This window comes from Natrix helvetica, assembly GCF_964273705.1.
Source record: "Natrix helvetica genome assembly, chromosome: 4".
NCBI classification, from domain to species: Eukaryota; Metazoa; Chordata; class Lepidosauria; order Squamata; family Natricidae; genus Natrix; species Natrix helvetica.
The window spans coordinates 102,887,530-102,908,046 of record NC_138550.1 but is presented as its reverse complement, the minus strand read 5'-3'; the positions used below and the strand labels follow the sequence as shown (position 1 = coordinate 102,908,046).

The 20,517-nt window shown below is 39.0% G+C and overlaps 1 long non-coding RNA gene across 2 annotated transcripts in view; it reads right to left on the bottom strand.

Annotated features, from left to right (window-relative positions):
• The window catches only part of LOC309391838, a 91,399-nt gene extending 71,213 nt beyond the window's left edge, over window positions 1-20,186 (bottom strand). For both annotated transcript variants that reach the window (XR_014175342.1, XR_014175343.1), the window contains exons 1-2: window positions 20,123-20,186; window positions 3,192-3,293 (exon numbers count right to left, since the gene is read on the bottom strand). This is a non-coding gene — a long non-coding RNA (uncharacterized lncRNA). The remainder of the gene's footprint in view (window positions 1-3,191; window positions 3,294-20,122) is intronic.
• Between the last annotated feature and the right edge of the window lie 331 nt (window positions 20,187-20,517).

Sequence of the window (20,517 nt, the reverse complement as noted above, 5' to 3'; positions counted from 1 at the left end):
AGGGGTAAGAAAGACTTTACTAAAACACAGAGGACAATTCAAGATGAAAAGCTACCATGAGAACAAGGCATGAATAAAATAAAAAACAGATGAAGAGTCAAAAATTCCCATTTGATGCTGTCAATCCACTAGGGATTGCTTGCTAAAAGAATAATCAGTAGCGAACTGAATTCCTTTTAGCATGTTGCATATAGAACTCTCTGTTTTCACATCTTGGCTTATTCAGCAAAGATCAGAGGGGAAAAAGAAGAAATAAAGTATCATTTTACACAGATCCTCTTAATTTTTAAAGTAGCAAAATTTTGATGGAAGTTTTAAGATAATAATATTTTTAAAAAACCATACAACACTATTCTAGTGATAACACATGGTGTGTCTAACTTATACGAAGTTTAAGTTTCACTGTTTCTCCTACCCAGAGTCCTCCATGTTCTGCCTAAGCAGAGGGTTGGACTAGGAGACCGCTAAGGTCCCTTCCAACTCTGTTATTCTATTCTATTTTGAAGCGTCTTTTGTCTTTTTGTTTCGAGGCTATTCTTTAGAAGACAGAAAATTAAAAGCTAGGGTGCCATTTCAGTGTTACCACTAGCCAAGAAAGACAGCAACGTAACCTATGTCAAAGAGAAAAAGATGTACATATTAATTTATATAAAGATGCAAATATTTGGGTGCATAATTGCTACATCTCAATTAGGAAAATTATATAACTCTGCTCTGCAAAGAAGAGTAACCAGATGCTCTTGTTTGATGGGCAACTTGAAGATCCACTGTTCTCCATTCTGGATTCATTAGTATTAACTCAGACTTAAGTGGAACAGCTATTCAGATGGACAATATCTTCAAATAGAAGAGTATCTTATATAAAAGTAGTGCAACATAGGAAGATGTGGAAAAACCTGGTCCATAAAATCGCCAATACGTCAGAATGGATAACATCATCATCATCTTATATAATGTAGATCCATGAGCACTATAATAATGCCCAAAGGATTATACTCAGTATAGACACTTTCATGATAATACTCAATACATTATTATCTAATTCACTGCCATTTTTTTCCAAACTATGTGCAGTGGCTAATTTTGAAAGCTTTATCCTTCAACCGAGTGGTATATTCTCTCTTTGAATGTAACCTCCCTTTTTGCATTAACAACCCTTATTTTATTATTAGGCATATTGACTACAGATCAGAAGGATAGAGAGATGGAGATAAATAGCCCATGATGATCAATCCAGTCTACTGTTCTTATCTGAAATGAAAGGCGTTTTTCCCCCTCTCACCATTCTGTTAGGGAGGGAAAGTCACCAATGTTGGTCTAGAGCTATGTTTTTCCTAGATGATGATAGAATAGCAGAGTTGGAAGGGACCAACATCTTAAAAACTTCCAGTGTTGGAGCATTCACAACTTCTGGAGGAAACTTATTCCAGCAGAAAATTTCTCAGCAAGGACTTGTTGGGGAAATGGGAGGAATTTTAGACCAATGCATCCAAATACTTTTTATTTAACCTTTTTTTTTTCTCTGTAACAATATTGCAACACAAACAGAAAAGGAAATAATGTGTTCTGACTGTCATAAGCGAACTACAATACTGATCTTCATTCTCTCAAAAATATCACATGAATCCTAGGACATTTTTCCAGCAATCATAAAGTTTCTGTTGGTTGCATTTATTATTACTGTGTGTTTGAATGAACAGGGACATTGACTTTATGATATGAAAAACAATAATTTCTGTGTTGTTTTGTGTTATTAAATATAGTTACTGATTCTGGATTTTTTAAACTGCCTCCCAGAAATCAATAGCCATATTAAATTCAAATAAAATAATAACAACAATATTAATAATACTGGAAATGCTATCCAAACGGAATATAGAATTCAGGTAGTAAATGATCCTTGAGGGATATGGGTGGTCTAGAAACATGAAATATAAATTAATATGCCTAAGAATCCTGAGTGGCAAGCATTTGAACATGAATATGAAATTGCAGTGATTTAATTTTGGGAAGTAAAGGTATCTATTCTTTTTACTTCCTCTGTCTTGTTTTATTAGAAAATCTAAGTGTTCTTTCCCAGCTTTAATGTGTGCTAAATGCTTGAAGTATCTTTTAGTCAGTGTACTTGCAAAGGAAATTCTCCTTCAAAGGAAGTTTCCATTGCGCATGTAGGACAACAGGTGTGCAAAAGGTGCAGGTGTGTAGATGGGTGTGACTGATATTTGCAGATCGTCTTTCGTGAGTTATTACTTTGCGTGAGATTTGTCCTTGTTTTCATTCCATGCCTAACCTCCAAATTCCCACAGCGATAAGCTGCTGCAAGCCACTTGTTGGGTTTTGTTTTCTAAAAAGGCGACGGTTGCAGAAACACCCTTTCCAAAAAAGAGACAACTCTCCATCTTTCACTCTCCGATTCCCATTCCTATGGAAGAAGACTTGGACTGATTGGCACCAGGAACACATCCACGCACAGATCGACTATTGCAAGATATTTTGCAGCCTGAGGTTAAAAAAAACAATATGGCGTCCCTTCCCTTTGTGAAAGCCAGTTGATATGATGGCTAAATGATAGGGTAAGATATTTCTCAACCTCAAAGGTGAGAAATTAGTTGAGGGAAGTCAGGAACAGCAGCATCTTCTCTTTCAACAGTCACAAAGGTTCCTGAAGGCTGCTATCATGTCCCTCTAGCCATTGCTTCCTTTGCTCTAAATGAGACCCATCCATATAGCAAAAGAGGGGGTACGCTGGCATGAATTTTGCTTTCCACCCCCCTTCTGTGAAACTGTCTCCAAGACCAAGAACTACCGAGAATAAACTTTGTACTTTCTTTCTCTTTTGTCCATCCCCAAATTGACTGTGAAGAAATGTTGGCTGGTTTCAAGAAACCGCACTCAGGATTTTGGATCTGAGCTGTGAGAATACTCACGGGAGACAACGGTATCCTCATGCCTTGAATCAACAATTGCAGCTCTGTGAAACTCCATCCTCGTTAGCCAGATTCTAGGATGGAGTTCGTGGCTTGCCATGGTTACTTGCCTTTCAAACCAACGGCTTTCCCCTCCGCACCGCTAGCCTCTGCCTTTTGGGCCAAGATGTTTTGCAGGCTTGGCAGTGGTTCGTTCTCATGTGAACTCTTGCCCTCTTTTTAATCTCATCCAAATTTTGCACTAAAAGAACTCTCAACTGATACCTTTTGTTGCCCAGAATTCCACAGGGATGTGAGAATGAAGTTGGGGATCTTCTTGCGGTAATGAGCTCAAGTGACCGTCTTCTTCCTCTGAGTAACCAGCACCTGACAATGAGAGGCATGCGTGGGAAGATTGGAAACAAAAACACAAGAGCACAAGATGCTGGCCAGTTCCTGGAGCAAAATCCGAAGAAGAAAAGAGGGCACACACAATGCTCCCTCTCCCTCCTTCCTCCAGGCCATTTAGGAGGAGATTTACTTACAGTTAACATTTCCAGAACCCCTTGCACTTGAGGACAACACAGCTGAAACCTGGGTAAAACACTGCTCTGATTCTGAATGCTGAATCCTTCTCTTGTTCCTCACTCCCAGGCCTGGGATATGGTCTGGAGCCAATATACAGCTGGAGGGGAAGGGGCGGGGGAATCCCATCCATCTAATTATGCAAAATGGATGTCTAGTGGAATGTCAGCTATCCAAGCCTCGTTTTCTAAAAGCGTTTTGATTTTTTAAAATATATTTTATATTAAAAGACAGAATCGTAAATCTCCTTTCCCAGATTGTTGGTAGGAATGCACTGAATGTGACGTTCTCAATTAATTGTACAATACAGGTGGTCCTCGGCTTACAACGGTTCGTTTAGTGAGCCTTTGGCGTTGCCACCGCACTGAAAAAGTGACCTATGACTGTTTTTCCACACTTACAACCGTTGCAACATCCCTACGGTCACATGATCGGAATTGAGAGGCTTGGCAACTGACTCATATTTATGACAGTTGCAGTGTCCTGGGGTCACATGTGGTCAGTTTTGGTGACCTTCTGACTAGCAAAGTCAATGGGGAACAACCATGTGACACATATCAACTGCAGTGATTCACTTTAACAACTGTGGCAAAACAGGTCATAAAACGGGGCAAAACTCATTTCACAACTGTCTTGCTTAGCAACGGACATTTTGGGCTCAACGGTGGTCATAAGTCGAGGACTACCTGTACAATTTCTGATTCGGCTGATGATCTTATATTTTACATGTAAACTCTTAACATTCAGGAGGGGGAAGGATGAGTTCCCAGGACATGATAAATACGTATCAGAACTGGCGACCTTTGGAGGGGGCTGCATTCAGAAGGCATTAAAGAAAATAATTATGCCGGAGTGAGTGTGTCACAGAAGGACCAGTACTTTGAGCTGCAAATTCAACAGCAGCAGCCACATAGGGGGGCAACAGGAGGAGTTCAAAATGAATTGTGACTATTTGAGGAAAGTACAGGTGGTCCTCGACTTACAACCACAATTGAGGCCAAAAATTCTGTTGACATTTAAGTGAGTTTTGCCCTGTTTTATGACTTTGTTAAGTGAATCACTGCAAGTGTTATGGTCGTTAAGTGAATCTAGCTTCCCCATCGACTTTGCTTGTCAGAAGGTCGCAAAGTAGGATTACATGACCTTAGGACACTGCGGCCGTCATCAATATGAATCAGTTACCAAGTGTCTGAATTTTGATCACACGGCCATGGGGATGCTGAAATGGTCGTGTTGAAAAAATCATCATATAAGTCACTTTTTCCAGTGCCGTTGTAACTTCAAACGGTCACAAAATGAACTGTTGTTAAGTCGGGGGACTACCTGTAAGGAGCCCTTGGGAATCTAGAGAAGGTGTTACAAATGGCATGTGACCTGTTGTCTTGTCCGCTGGAAAATGGCCTTCTCCTCAGATGGAGAAAGATGCTTTCCCCTCACCTCTCCTCACCTGATAAGGCGTTCTCTACCACCAGTTTTGTGTGGGAGGCATAAACTTGGCAAACTCCCACTTAGGATTTTTTTAAAATTACTTTGTGGATTCTTTGGGGAACAAGCGTGATGCTTCCTTGCAGGCAGCTCCATGACAGATGAATGACTGTCAGAACAAAAGGCAGACAGTGTGCGTCCTCTTCCCTGGACAATTGTGTTTTGGAGCAGATGGGAATTGCAATTATTTTCTAACTAGTATGAAGCAGCAGAGGAACTTCTTCTTTCCTCAGCTTTGAAAACCCCCGGTGGTTTCAGAAGCTCGGTGCTATCAAAGAAGAGAGGCTTTTTCACTGGTGCTTCCTTGAACGGGAGGTGGCCATTCCCATGTGACGTTAGTATTGTAATTTTGCCCCTTTATTTTGTGAGCTGCTCATAGAGCAATGGATGAAGTCAGAGGTGGCATTCAACCGATTCGGACTGGTTCTGGCAAACCGATAGCAGAAATTTTGAGTGGTTCGGAGAACCAGGAAATACTACCTCTGGTTGCCGCCGCCCCTCCCGCCCCCCGCCCCCTGCCCCCACCGTTCAGATCACCAGCGCTGACACCGAGGGCAGTCTTTGGAGTGTTGTGTGCGAACACAAAGTGTGCAAAACGTGTGGGTGCGTGGAAAGTGTACTCTCATAGAACCGGTAGGAAAAGATTTGGAATCACACCGCTGGATAAAGTCCCATGTTGCATGAGAGGTTTTTTTTCTCTTTTTGTTTTCCCTTTCTTTTTCTGTTTCTTTTTCCTTTGTATTTTTTTTTAGCACTTTCCTTGCATAGGACATTCTCTTTCTCCCTATTTTTTTCCCAGTCCCATACCGGCCTTGGAAGATCCCTAAGCAGCTAAGGGGAAAAATGAAGAAAAAAGGAACAGAGCTGCCCCCTACGAGAGGCACTGTATTAGTGGGAAAACTGCACTTGGATTGCAAACAATGTCTGTGGGTGATTATATAAATAGAATAAGTAAGTTAGAAACTGCCATTCTTTCAGAGCATATGAAAATAAATGCAGTTCAACATCACCAACAAATCCAAAACCCCAGAAGAAATTCTCTTATTACTAGAAAAACTTGCTGTAAGTTCCATTCTGCAAGGCTGTACTTGGCTTCTTAAGTCAGCACTCAGCTACCTAAGAGTTGTGAATTGTGCTATAAGGTATAATTCATTACTGGTAGTCCTCAACTTGCAACAGTTCATTTTGTGACCGTTCAAAGTTACAACGGCGCTGGAAAAAGTGACTTATGACCATTTTTCACACTTACGACTATTGCAGCAATCCCAGGGTCGCGTGATCACCTTTTGCGACCATCCGGCAAGCCAAGTCAATGGGGAAGCCAGATTCACTTAACAACCCAGTTACTAACTTAACAACTCCACTGATTCACTTAGCAACTATGGTGAGAAACATCGCAAAACAGGGTAAAACTCACTTGAGAAATGTCTCACTTAACATAAATTTTGGGCTAAATTGCAGTCATAAGTCAAGGTCTACCTGTATTCCCACAATGCCTAAAAGCTCAAGGACTTACTCTGGCTAGCCCAGCCTTGAGTTTTCATGATCCTTTACCAGACCACTGGACATCCTGGTCAGTTTCTGAACCAGGGAAAGAAATGTATGTGCGCTTAGTCGTACTAACCAAAGTGATATGCATTACCTATGAGACTAAGAGAGGAAAAAGAGAAATGACTTGAAGGAAAATCGACACAGGAAAGCACAAAACCCAGCCCAATCAATAGCATATGGAATAAACTAAACAGAAAATAAAAACCTTTAAAATGCCGTTGCTTAAATATCCAGGGTATTGCAAGAGAACAGCTCAAAGCATAAGAATTTGTTTCAAAGTGATAAATTCACAACATTACAGAAACCAGGCTAAAAACTGCATTGGGGAATAAATGCAGAAACAACATATAATAAAAAGCACATTGCTCATCAGGGTTGTACAAAGAGCTGAAAGACAAAAATGTGATTCAGGGTGAATACAAGCCTGCACATAAGGTATTATCTGTTGGAAACACCTTTAAAACAAGTGCAGGCAGTCCTTAATTTACAGCAGTTCATTTAGTGAACATTAAAGTTACAACGGTACTGAAAAAAGTGACCTTTTTCACAGTTACCACCTTTGTAGCATCCCCATGATCATGTGATCAAATTTCAGATGCTTGGCAGTTGGTTCACACATATGGCCATTGCTGTGTCTCAAGGTCATGTGATCACCTTTTCCAACCCTTTGACAAGCAAAGTCAACGGGGAAAAGTCAGAGTCACTTAACTGCTTACTAATTTAGCAATTGAAGAGATTCACTTGACAACTGTGGCAGGAAAGGTCATAAAATGGGGCAAAACTCACTTAACAAATCTTTCACTTAACAAAACAGAAATTCTGGGCTTAATTATGGTCATAAGTGGAGGATTACCTGTACAGCTTTTCCCATAATTGTGCATCATCTCTAGAGGACTTCTGTCCGAGCCCAGGAAAAGGACACACATATCTGCTTTAAAAGATTCCAGGTGCTGCACACAGTATACACCCACATAACCTCTGAGTCATATTTTACTTTTTTAAAACTACACCTCTGCACAGCACTATTATGTATTAAAATGTACAAGGCAAGAAGAAATTACGTGCAACAACTGTACACATCAATGGCATTGATTTGTTGGACACAACGACATGTGCACTGTATAATCTTTGTGATGAAAAGCATTTGTGTTTTTTTATTCAGAATGCTGGATCATATCATGCCACAAAGTGTTGCAATGGAAGAATAATGTTGGTTCACAAACTAGGAAAAATAACAGCTAAATGAACTACTGGTACTTCTTAATGCATTGGTTCAAGTGGCGATTCTCTGACGGTCAAAGGTGCATGGACTAATATACTGTACCATCAAAGCCTATGAGAGAACACTGGTACCAATGGCGAATATGTTCTTGCTATCACTGAAGTTACAACTAAGGCTCTTAGTCATAGCTTGAGTTATTTCACTGACCTAAACACCCCACTTTTCTCCTTCGTTATGCTCCATAGATTTGTTGGCTGATCTTTGATAATTCCAATTCTGTTTGCTTCAAGAAGATGCTATTTCAGAAGTGTTGAGTGGCTTATGGAGTTTGATGGTATATATGCTTCTTTTCAGTCTTTGGAGCATTTAAAGAAGAACAATTCTATCTTATTCCAAAGACAATATGAACAACAGAATAAAGGTGGCTATGGTTCTGGGTAGCAAGGTCTGCTGAAGACATCTGTACTATCTTATACCAAATGACTTACTGTGAAATCAATAGCAACCAACTTATTATAAATATTTACATTTTACTAAATGTTAAGGTGTGTGTGTGTGTGTGTGTGTGTGTGTGTGTGTGTGTGAGAGAGAGAGAGAGAGAGAGAGAGAGAGAGAGAGAGAGAGAGAATCAGAACATGTTAATATAAGGCAACTGGCAGTTGGAACAGAGTTCTTTTCAGGTGGGGAGGGGGAGTAGAATTCCTTAGCATCAGAGCATGTTAATTACTGTATAAGAAATACTAATGATCTGATGGTCATTTCGAAAAATCCTCTCTCAGCGAGTACCTAGAAGCCAAGAGGACCATATGTGCCAAATTTCAAGTTTGTAGGCTTTATGGTTCTGAAGATTTCATGATAAGTGAGTGATATTTGCCTTTTATATATCCTTTATTATTTATGTTCAGGTATTTGAATAGCACAATCATAGATGGGGATTCAAGCTGATACAGCTTGAGCTTCTCCTTTAAGTGCTGTCTATAGATATTGAGATGATAGAAGAGTACATTAGAGAGAATGTTTTATTTTATTCTTCAGCCGCAATCGCTGCACCTAATGATCTATCTGCCAGTAATTCCCACCTGTAGAGGTCTACTTCTTGTAAAATCCCAGACACATTACAAAGGGAAATGAAGGCATTATGGTAAGGAGCCTCTTGCTGGGAAAGGTTTAAAATTGCTGGGGTTCACTCTGCATGTGTTCATGACTCTGGATTAGTTTGAGGATCAAGGAATGTCTTCTTGTCCTGTGAGTAAGAAATAGTAGAAAGGGCAGCTTTTTTCCATGATGTGTTACGAAACTATCTAAGTCATGGGAGACACAATGACCAGATCCTAGCTGCATAGTGGTAAAAATAGCACTAGCACTTAGACTTATATACTGCTTCACAGTGCTTTACAGCCCTCTCTAAGCGGTTTACAGAGTCACCCTATTGCTCCCCCAACAATCTGGGTCCTCATTTTACCAACCTCGGAAGGATGGAAGGCTAAGTCAACCTTGAGCCTGGTGACATTTGAACTGCCAAATTGCAGGCAGCCAGCAGTCAGGAGAAGTAGCCTGCAGTACTGCATTCTAACCACTGCATCACCTCAGCTCAGTTGCACCACCACAGCTCAGTCAGTATATCAATAACTCAGTATATAAAGAATTTTCTAAGAGGATTGTGGTAGGGATTAAAAAGCACAGATTGGACATTCCAAGGCATGACTGCAAAGTGTGCAGGAAGCCTCGAAAATTCAAGAAGTACAGTTGTTATTGTTGTTTGTTTGTTTAAAACACTTACAAAGCCACTTATTTTAAAACAACTCTGAGTTGTTTTGGTTGACAACCAATAAATAGAGAAGTTCTCTATTCTTTGATATTGTTTTTCCTTTCAGCAATTGCAGCTACTGGAATTATATGAGGAGAGTGCTAAGAAATAGAATCAAATTCTGATATTTTATTCGTTCAGAAAGGTCCTAAACTTATTTATGTACTTACTTACTTAATTACTTATATTTCATATTTCTGAATCAACCATCTCCCGCAAAGTGTGACTCTGGGTGGTACACAATAAAACGTGAAAATATGAAAACAGTATTTAAAAGTAAAATTTTAGAATTAAAATTTTAAAAGGAGGCAAGAATAACAAAACCTTCTTAAAAATTAATAACAAAGGTGAAGGGAGGGTTCTCTTTATGACCATGCCAAGTGAGGGAAAAAATGATTTTGATTTTTGGACAAGAAAAATTACAATCCTGTAGTTGCTGATAACAGTTCTGAATATGCGACACATTTTCTAGCCTTTATCAAGGATCTGCCAAGAAAAGAAAAGGAGGTATTGTACAAAACATTGTGTAATTAAGTTGATTTCACAGAGAGATATACAATAGCTCCACACTGTATTCAATAGTAAGCCAGTCACTTGTTTGAATGAGAAAGAGCAATAAGTAATAGCAGGCATAGTTTATGATAGAAAGTCTGACAGAATTTTGTTCATTACCGGTAAATTGATGCCCAGATAGAAAAGCCACGTACTGAAAATCATGCTTTAGCAAAAAACACATTTCTGTTTTTTTATAAATTGCAATACATTCTTATCCAGGATGTTCAGAAACAGATTTCTCTGTATTCAAGCCAGAATATTCATTTGTAAGTTCATTTCACAGGTGCTACAAAAGTACCTGGACTATATAATGATGCATTGTGGTAAGGAAAAAAAAATGTTTGGAAAATAAACAGTCATTCTCTCTGTTGCCTGGTGCAGTCTTTAAAAAAAAAACAGCTCCATCTTTCATTTCAGGCCCATCATGTAGGTGACTGAATAATGTAACCTGACAGAAGAGGATTCACTTATCTTATTTTTCAAAATCATTTTTAAAAAATACACTTCATTTTTTCCCCCTGAAATTTCTGTCCTGTGAAAACTGGCTATCTTTTTTCAAAGTAGCTAAAATAAAATTTGCTTTGAGCATTTCATTTAATAAATGGTCTGTGAGCAAAGAACTGTTTGAAGAAGGAAAGGGAAATATTTGCAAAAAAATACTTTTCCTCTTTGTATCTAGGTAGGCTATGGCTTAAAGCAGAAGATGGTTTAAAAAAAACCAAGTGTAGTTTTAAGGTCAATGTTTATCATTTAGCCAATTTACGAAACCCAGATCCACATCCTCTGCACTCACGCCCAAATTCACAAATCTATTTGTTGTCAGTCCTTTACAGAATTTTTATTGCTGGGCCTATTTTGGTGGGGTTGTTGTTGTTTTCCATTCTGCACATCTGAGGTCATCACAACTGTAGCTATTGTGGCTCAGCTGTCACAGAACCTATTGGTGTAAGAACCTCTGAGTTGATGTACAAGATCCCAGTTGACCAGTAGATTGCAGGGAAAAAATATAGAGAAAAACTGAGACCAGGACCAGGACCAGGACCAGGACCAGGACCAGGACCAGGACCATACCATTTTTTTATATTGCTTTCTAGCAGTCGTATACTGGCATGTGGCCTGTAAGTCCAGAGGCAGTAAATGCTGGTCTCTTCATATGCCTCTAGTAACCATGGATAATCTGGTCCTTTATAAAATATCTAGCCCTCTTTTAAAATCACCCAATTGGTTGCCATTATTTATGGCATTATTTGTCACAGCCATTGCCAGAAAAATCTACAGTTGAACTGGAAAAATAGTCTTTCCTTCCACCAAATCCCCTTGCATATAGTTTTTATAGATGTCTTCAGGTTCTACCAATCTAAGAGAAGAAGAAGAAAAGATCTCCATCCAAATGATCTGTGGTAACAAAAAGATTTTGTCTTAGCTGTCCTAACTCGCCATTATTCCCAACAAATAAATCCTTTCTTCAGAGAACTTCTCTAATATTTTGATTACTTTTTCCCCCAAATTTTTAACTCTATAATAACTTTCTTAAGGTGTCCAGAATATTGCCAGTCCTTTGAAATAGACCAGATAAGAAATCTGATTCCTTATCAGAACTATCCTTCATTAAGCATAGGCTATACAGTAGTAATAAAATCTTGCAGAACTGAATGTTCTTTAACTCCCCTCCTTCTTATGTCTCATAAATCAGCCTGGTAGATTTTTCCTAATTCAAGTAGTCTTCAATTTACGACCACAATTGAGCCCAGATTTCCATGCTGAGACAGTTGTTGAGTGAATTTTGCCCCATTTTACTTTCTTGCCACAGATGTTAAGTGAATGACTGCAGATGTTAAGTGAATGACTGCAGAACCTACAGGATTCTTAAGTGAATCTGGTTTCCCCATTGACCTTGCTTGTCGGAAGGTCACAAAAGCTGATCCCGGGGACACTGCAACTGTTATAACTGTGAACCAGTTGCAGTGTCCAAATGTTGGGGACGCTACAATGGTCATAAGTGTGAAAAACATTTTTCAAGGCCATCGTAACTTCAAATGGTCACTAAATGAATGGACTACCTGTACTACCTCGTTTCTGAGGAAGAAAAATTCCCCGTGATCCAACTTACAAATTGAGTCCCAACCTTGTGCTTGAATCATGTTTATTTGAACTGCGCTAGGAACAGACTCCAAGGTTTTGCACACTGAAGGAGGGTGCCCAACACCAATCACAACATGGCTTGGATTTCCTATTTATAATAAGATAAGCAGAATAATAAAGTGGAGGTTGGCACTAGACAGTTTTTATGGTTAGTTACTTTGTAGTTCCCATTTAAATTTACAAGGGCTGATTCAAGATAACCCATGAGTCAGCATATGCAAACAGCTAAGAGAGGTATTAGGGAGGTTTTGATGAATTCAAGGTCCTTGCTAGTTTGGAGGTTTTGATTCACATATTTGTTTTACTCCTTCATTACCCAGAGTTTCAGCCCTGTTAGCTTATATAATGATTCTTGACCCTCACGGTTGTCTCCTTGATTCTCTATACATAAACAACACTCTGAATATCTGCAGTACATAATACTCCAAGATTGGTCTCACCATAGATTTATATACTGACACTGTAATATTGGCAGTTCTATTTTTCAATTCCCTTCCTAATTAACTGAAGCATGGCAACTCTTTTTTAATTCTTTCCAACTCCACAAAATGTTGGAAACAAATTACAATAAAATGACTCAGGACTCACTCACTCTTGTCTCAGCTGTAAATCCAGATCTTTTGTACACAAGTGAAAAAATACATCCCAGAATCGATCCCTGAGAGACCACAATTTGCCAGTATGAAAATGATTCCTCTAGCCATATTGCTTTTTGGTTTTTTATAATTAGTTACCAGGGATACCTGTAGGGCAGGGGTGTCCAAACTTGGGAACTTTAAGGCTTGTGGACTTCAACTCCCAGAATTCCCCAGCCAGCCATGCTGGCTGGGGAATTCTGGGAGTTGAAGTCCACAAGTCTTAAAGTTCCCAAGTTTGGACACCACTGCTGTAGGGGGAACAGGGGGCTCAGAAAAGACAAAATGGTGGCCACAAGTTTGCAATCGAAGCCCAACCCATTTTATGCATTCCTATAAAACACTGACATAGTTGGAACCATCCACTTTTTTTTATCAACCCCATGGATACCCCTGTCTGTTCCCAATCCATTACACAATTTGTCATTCTATTTTGTGAAGTATACAATACCTAAGGGCCATCCTTATCTGTTTACTGAGAAAAAGGTGAGGTGGAAGGTTAGTGAGACACAATATACTTCTGTGAAAGTCAAGTCTTTTCAACAAGGCTTTTTTATGTATGGCCATTTTCTTCTAAATAATATTTTCAACAATTTCTCCCAGAAAAAAATGTGAAACAAATTTGGCCTTTAATTTCTTTTATCACCCACTGATCCCTTATTAAAAGTTCAGAGAGACTTGCTATTTTCCAGTTGTTGAGTAACTGGATAAAATCACCTAACCACTAATTTGACAACGATGATGATAAAGAGGGGGGGATTGAAGCATCTGTGTACGGAAAACTGTATGGAACAAGGCTTGTTGAATGTTGATTAGAAATATTTCCTGATTATGAAGCAATTATGAGGCTATTGTCCATCCAAAATCCCATGTATGACTTTGAATTACAGGAAACTTTAGTACATAACCACCCACAAAATGCATGTAGGAACATAGGTTATGTTGCTTAAAATTCTGAGGAAAGATCATTTTTATTCTCTTCTTTAGAATGGGGGGGGGGGCATAAATCATTACTTGTTTTCACAGCAACACTCACTCAAATTTGCAGATACTATATGTGGCAAATCAAACTGATGCTTGGAAAGGCAGACCATATGTCATACTGAGTTACTGAAAAAGCATCAAGCCTCCCTTTTCCAAAGATTCTTAAAAGATAAAATTTTATGCTCAGTTAAAATGGAAAAGAACATTGTGCTTAAGGATAAACTAATTTAGCGTGCAGTTCTTTACTACTGTTTGTTGCCAAATAGCTAGTGAGTGACACATTCAGGCCACCTAGGGAAAAAAGAAGAAGAGAAAATGTTTGCAAACTGTAAAGATAAAGATTCTCCTTGCACATATGTGCTAATCCTTCCCGACTCTAGGGGGCAGTGCTCACCTCCGTTACAAAGCCAAAGAGCCAGCGCTGTCCGGAGCCATATCTGTGGTCATGTGGCTGGCATGACTAAACACCAAAGGTGCACCGAATGCTGTTACCTTCCCACCAAAGGTGGTCCCTGTTTTTCTACTTACATGTTTGCATGCTCTCAAACTCCTAGGTTGGCAGAAGTTGGGACAAGTAATGGGAGCTCACTCCGTTACACAGCACTAGGGTTTCGAATCACTGATCAACAAGCTCAGAGTCTTAGCCACTGAACCACCATGTCCCTACAGTTACAAACTGTAGTGATCACATAAAGGAATGTTGTTCAAGTTATATATAACATGTTTCTTAAATATTTCATTGTATATTAGAACACAAGATAGGAATCAAAGACACAAATATTTACTGACAGTCCAGTGGAGATAAATTTGCTAAGAACCTCAGATGTTGGCAGTTTCCACATTTTAAAATATACTTGCCTTCTGTGTGACATCATTGTCCTGAGAACTTCAATTACATTAACATTTTTAAAATATGTTTCAGTCGAGTAAAATACAGATTTGGAACTTGCAACTTTACTAATTTCATTTGGTTGCAAGCTTCATTTCAACCACAATGATCAAATTAATACTGGCTTTCCAGAAAGTATCTAATTCACAAATGAACATGTGGCCAATGGAGGTCTAAATCCTAGACAGGATCCAAACAACTCTAACTTCTCCCGCAAAGTTAGCTACTCCATGACAAAATATTGTCTGAGAATCACTTCATTTCTCTTTTCCCAAGTGTCATTAATGAATTGTTTTATTACAAAGCAACACCAGATGTTTGCGATCTGCCTTGTTTCAGCTTCCATTTCACACCAGTGAATGTTCTGTAGTTAATCTTTCATTCTTTTGCGTAGAATTTGATGCTGGCACCGTCAAAGTTGTTGTGCCCCCCCCCCTCCAAGTCTATTTTAGAAGCATCTATTAATAAATTGACAGTCTGTGACATATTATAGCAATTGGGAGGGTTTTTTCCATCCTTGCCATACAATTTGAGCATGGCCTTTGATGTTTTTGAAGGCTTTTCTTTATACTGTCATACTTACCTTCTTCACTTGCTCCTGGAACAGGATTGTCAAGCTGCCTGTATTAGATATGCACTTTTCAATCCATGACTTCTATCTATAAAGTGTCAACTTGCTGCTCTTTTTTAAAAGGTAACTTTCCGTTTCTGCAGATGAGGAGACTGCATTAATTCAAGTAACCTGGAACTTATGCGCAACCACATTCTATTTTGGGAGCATTTCAGCAAATGCAATTAATGTCCTATTGCTTTGTGTATGTAGGAATTTCACTTTCTAGGCTACATCTTTCCATTTTATATGCTTCAGAAAGACTATAGCAACACTCTATTCAGTCACCCACAGTGAGACATTTCTTTCAGAAAGAATATTGTTACTAGTTTTTTTTTACACAGTGAGAGAAAGACTAGTGTGAGTCTGCATCGATGCCTGCCTAGAAATTTAAGTGCATCCAGCAAGAAAAATCTAGCTGTTATCTTGGCAACTGTATACTAACTCTTTAAAAAAAAAAGTTTCAATGAAGCTGTAAGCGTGGGAATACAAATAAATATTTGGAGAAAAGGACCCATCCTGTTACAGGATGATCTAACTCTTAAGTATTGTACAGAAGTTCTTTTCAGAATTTGGAAGCCGTTTCAGATGCTAATGAGTTTTGATCATATGACTTCCTAACAACTTAAACTATTAGAGGCCAGATTTTCATTCTAGCATGATAGTTCTTTGGTACACTTGATGAATAGATATAGATGCAGATGTTATATAATTAAAGATACAGAAATATGTACACAAATATACACATATGTGCATGCTCATTATTAGAAAGAATCTTATTATTCTACCAACATTATGTGTTATTAATAATAATTTATTGTCATACTTATCTCAATCAGATTTCTTTATTTATTATATTAATAAATATACTGTCCCTATCACCAGACTCTAGCTAATGTTCAAAAACATAAAACCCACCCAGACTATAAAACATGTTAGGTTCCCTGCATTATGGAATAAACTATTCCTCTAAAATCATATAAAAACATATGAATAATGAAACATTGCCAGCCACTATTATAATCAGCTTTCAAGGAAAACACTGTATTAGGAAAAACAAGGATTGTTTTTCCTATAAAGACAACAATTTCCTATTTAATATAAGTAACACCTTACAACTAAATTAATACTTAGTGCATATAATAAAAAGGAGGAGAAGTAAGTAATAAAAATAATAAAATAGTGTTTTCTGCCCTTACATGCTTGGTGATTTCAAGCATTTAGTTTTATTTCTGTCTGATTTCATCTGACTAGAAATGCAAAACTTGCTTAAAGGGTAATCTTGTTTATTTTTAGCATACACCTGAAGCAGAAATAAAATTTCTAATAAGGTGTGAAATTTTGAGATTTAACCACTCTGAATAAATTAACAATAAATTAACAATAAGTACAACAGTGAAATCTGAGGCATGGGTCACAATGCCAACGGGGGAATGAATATGGCTGTGATATGATGCACAAATGTAGGTAGAGATTTATAGGTTGTCCTTGCACACAACAATAATGGAGCCACCCCATTATGGTTAGGAAGTTATGATGGCTATGATGGCCAACATGATTGCCATACTTGCGACCTACCATCTTTGCTTTCCTTGATAAAGTTGTTAAATGAATGTGTATGTTATTACGGCCTCACACAGATCCAGAGACACCCAGTCCTCTACTTCCTGCCTTCCAGGAGCACCAAAGGCCTTGGGGCTGCTTCCCCCCATCACCAGGCCCATACCTTCCTCCTCACCCCACATCAGCCATTACACACTTACCTTTTGAAGATCTCTGGAGCTCCAGAGGTCACTTAGGAAAGCAAGATAATCCACATTATAGCTGGGTTATGTGACACACCTAATGAGAAGGAAGGAGTCACTGGAGAAGAGCCTAATGCTGGGAAAGATTGAGGGCAAAAGAAGAACAGGACGATAGAGAATGAGGTGGCTTAAGATGAGCTTAAATGGACTCCAAAGAATTGTAGAGGACAGGAAGGTCTGGAGGAATGTTGTCCATGGGGTTGTGATGGGTGGGACACGACTTTGCAACTAACCACAATAATAACATGTGACACAATCCTGGAGGCGGACACCATTTTCTAGGAGCCCCAATTCACTCGGAAAATGGTGGCCACTTCTAAGATAGCTCATACAACCCAGCAATGGAGCCGCTTACTTTGCTTCCCGAATGAATTTTTTTTGCCATACCAAAAAGTTGTGGACAGCCCTTAGAAAATATGAAGATTGACAACATTTCCATTTCAGCTACAAAATACCACCCTGCTTGGATCAGCATATATACGATGCTGATAGTATTATTATTACATTGTATAATAATGTAGTATTAGTATTACATTATGACATCCTGGGAAGAACTCAGTGCCTATGAAGCAGTGATGAAATCTATTTTTTTTCCCACCAGTTCTGTGGGCGTGGCTTGGTGATGGGGTCATGTGACTGGGTGGGCATGGCCAACTTTTTTTCACTTTTTAAAGAAAAAAGAAAAAAATGCTTTAAAAACTGAAAAAAAGAGCTTCTGATGATCATATAGATCAGCTGTGAGCTGTGCGATCCTCGGAAGCCTTTTATTTACTACTGGTTTGCAGAACCAATGGCAATCGTCCCTACCAGTTCGGCCAAACCAGGAAGATTTCACCCCTGCTAGGAAGGCCAATACCAGCTAAAGAACTAGCAGATGTGATTTCACACTTTTGTGTATAATGGATACAAACAATGGTATGACAAATTAACAACAATGGTGGATTGGAATATGTGCAAAAAATACTTGCAAGAAATGCTACTTGCCTAAAAGCAAGATCCGGTAGGACCACAAGACGGACAAAGTAGAGAAAATGAAGAATCTAAAACATTTTAGCTTTTGAATTTAAATACATGAGCACCTGCCACTTAACATCAGAGATTTAACAAATATTGATGTGAAAGACAAAAAAGTCTGGAAAGTGGAATAGTAATGCTTGGAGACAGCAGAAGAGAAGAGAAAGAATCACAAAATACGAAGAACTGCAAATAGAAGTAGAACTATGGCAAAAGAAAGCAAAGATAATATCCATAGTTAATAGGTGCCTTGACAAAATAACCAGTCAATTGCAAAAGAGCTTACACCTGCAATAATACCTTTAACACCCATCAACAACATCAGCCTATCGCAGGTCCTTGGGAAGGAGTTGATAGATAAAAATGCTAATCCAGCCTGAATATCTGGTTGATTACATGATCAACTGAAATTACAGTAATGTTTAAAAATCTTGACAAAGACATGGTTTACTGAAATCTTCAACTGAGGGGAATTCCTATAATTTCTATCCACCTTAAATTGTGCAGTCTACTGTTGGAGAAAGAAAGAAAGAAATCTGACCAAAATCTCTATCATCAAATTTATGGAAAGAGAAAAGGAACGAAGTCACAGGAATTTCAATGAGAATCATTCTTAATTTATTTTTCTAACCACACTTTAATGGACAGGAATACTGATTGTCCGTTTTTCTGGTAAAGGAGGAATATGTATATCTTCAGAGCTGACTTTTTGTTCCAAAATAGTCTCTTTTCCCAGTTTCCAAGAACAACGTAACACATGTATATACTCTGTTTAGATAAGGAATTGTCTTTTTAAAAATCCTACTTCACTCCTTGTAGCTATCTTCATTCTCAACCCCTTCTCTAAGAAATAGCTGTGATTGTGAAATACACGCACGCATACACAGAGGTCATTACAGAAGCCATCGGTTGTTTGGGGATACTTATGCTGATCATATTTAGTTGTAGGGTGTGTATAGTTGTATAAGCTTCACATAATGAATGCACACACATTTACACATACTTTGTGAGTATAAATAATATTTGTGCCTTGGACTGCTTCCTGGAGGAACTAGGAATAAGTCCATGCAGCTTTCTTAGCAACGTTTTTTTGGAAATGGTTTGTCATTGCCTTTTTCTTTCTAAGGGGGAACAGGTCCACATCATCTAGTTTGCTTCCATGCTTAAGGCAGGACCTAGAACGCAGGTCTCCTTGCTCCTAATCTGGCACTTATTCATTAATATTAATTGTACAGTTCAGATATAAGTGCAGATTTCTGCACCAAGTACAGAAATCTCAATGATGTTCCATAGAAACCTTGAAAAAGAAAAGGGATAAGCAAAATTAGGAAAGCAGCTTCCACATGTGTTGGATTTTAGTTCCCATAATCCCCACTCACGGGGAACACTCAACTGGAGGTGACTATAGTAATAGCTTGAGAATCCAGTGGGACACAGTTAATAAGGTTGTTGATGAAGGTCTGCTGACAACCAGGATTCATCAGCTTTCAACTTTAATTGATAAAGGAGAATATTTGTAGCTCAGAGTTTAAATGAAACTCCTTTGCTCTCTCTGAGTTTGGCTATTTTCTTGCAGACGTTTCATTACCTTACTAGGTAACATCATCAGTGCTGATGCTGCTACTTAGTTTAGGTAATGAAACATCTGCAAGAAAATGTACCAAGGACACACACACACTCCCAACTTTAATCGAACAGGCAAATAAGGTCTGCTGTTAAAGATCATAAATTAAAAATCGCAGGTGTTAGCATAACTTTCTCCTGGGAATTCCCTAACATGAAATCTTTTAAAACGCAAGAAAGACAGTGTGCGAGAGCTTACACAGCTCCACTTAAGATGTGAATGGGGCAGGTCATCCAAACCAGCCTCTTTGCACTTCTCAAGGATTTTGCTGGAGACGATTCTGGCCTCCTCCAAGCAGGAAACGTTACCTGTCCTGTTGCCGGGCGCTGGCCCGTCTTGTCGGGACAGATACTCCAGCCGTGCCCTCCGAAAACATACCGGCATCCCAGAAGGAGCTAGTTAAACCCGGCTTCCTGCTGGAAGCTGACAGTTGATGGGCTCCCCCTAGGGGTAAAAGACTCTCGGCGGAGAGAAGGCGGGCGCAGGGGCCGGTTGCTAGGAAACGACACCCCCCGCCTTTTCTGGCAGGAAATCCCAAGCAAATGGGAAAGGGGGGGAGGGGTCTTTTGTCCGGTGGAAGCTTCTCGCCAGTTCAGTGTATCCCGATTCCTTTAGAAGATGTTTTTCTGGGGGGGCGGGGGGGGAAGGGGGGTGTTGTATTGGCACTCTTCTCCCTGGAACGCTCTGCACAGCGGGGCCAAGT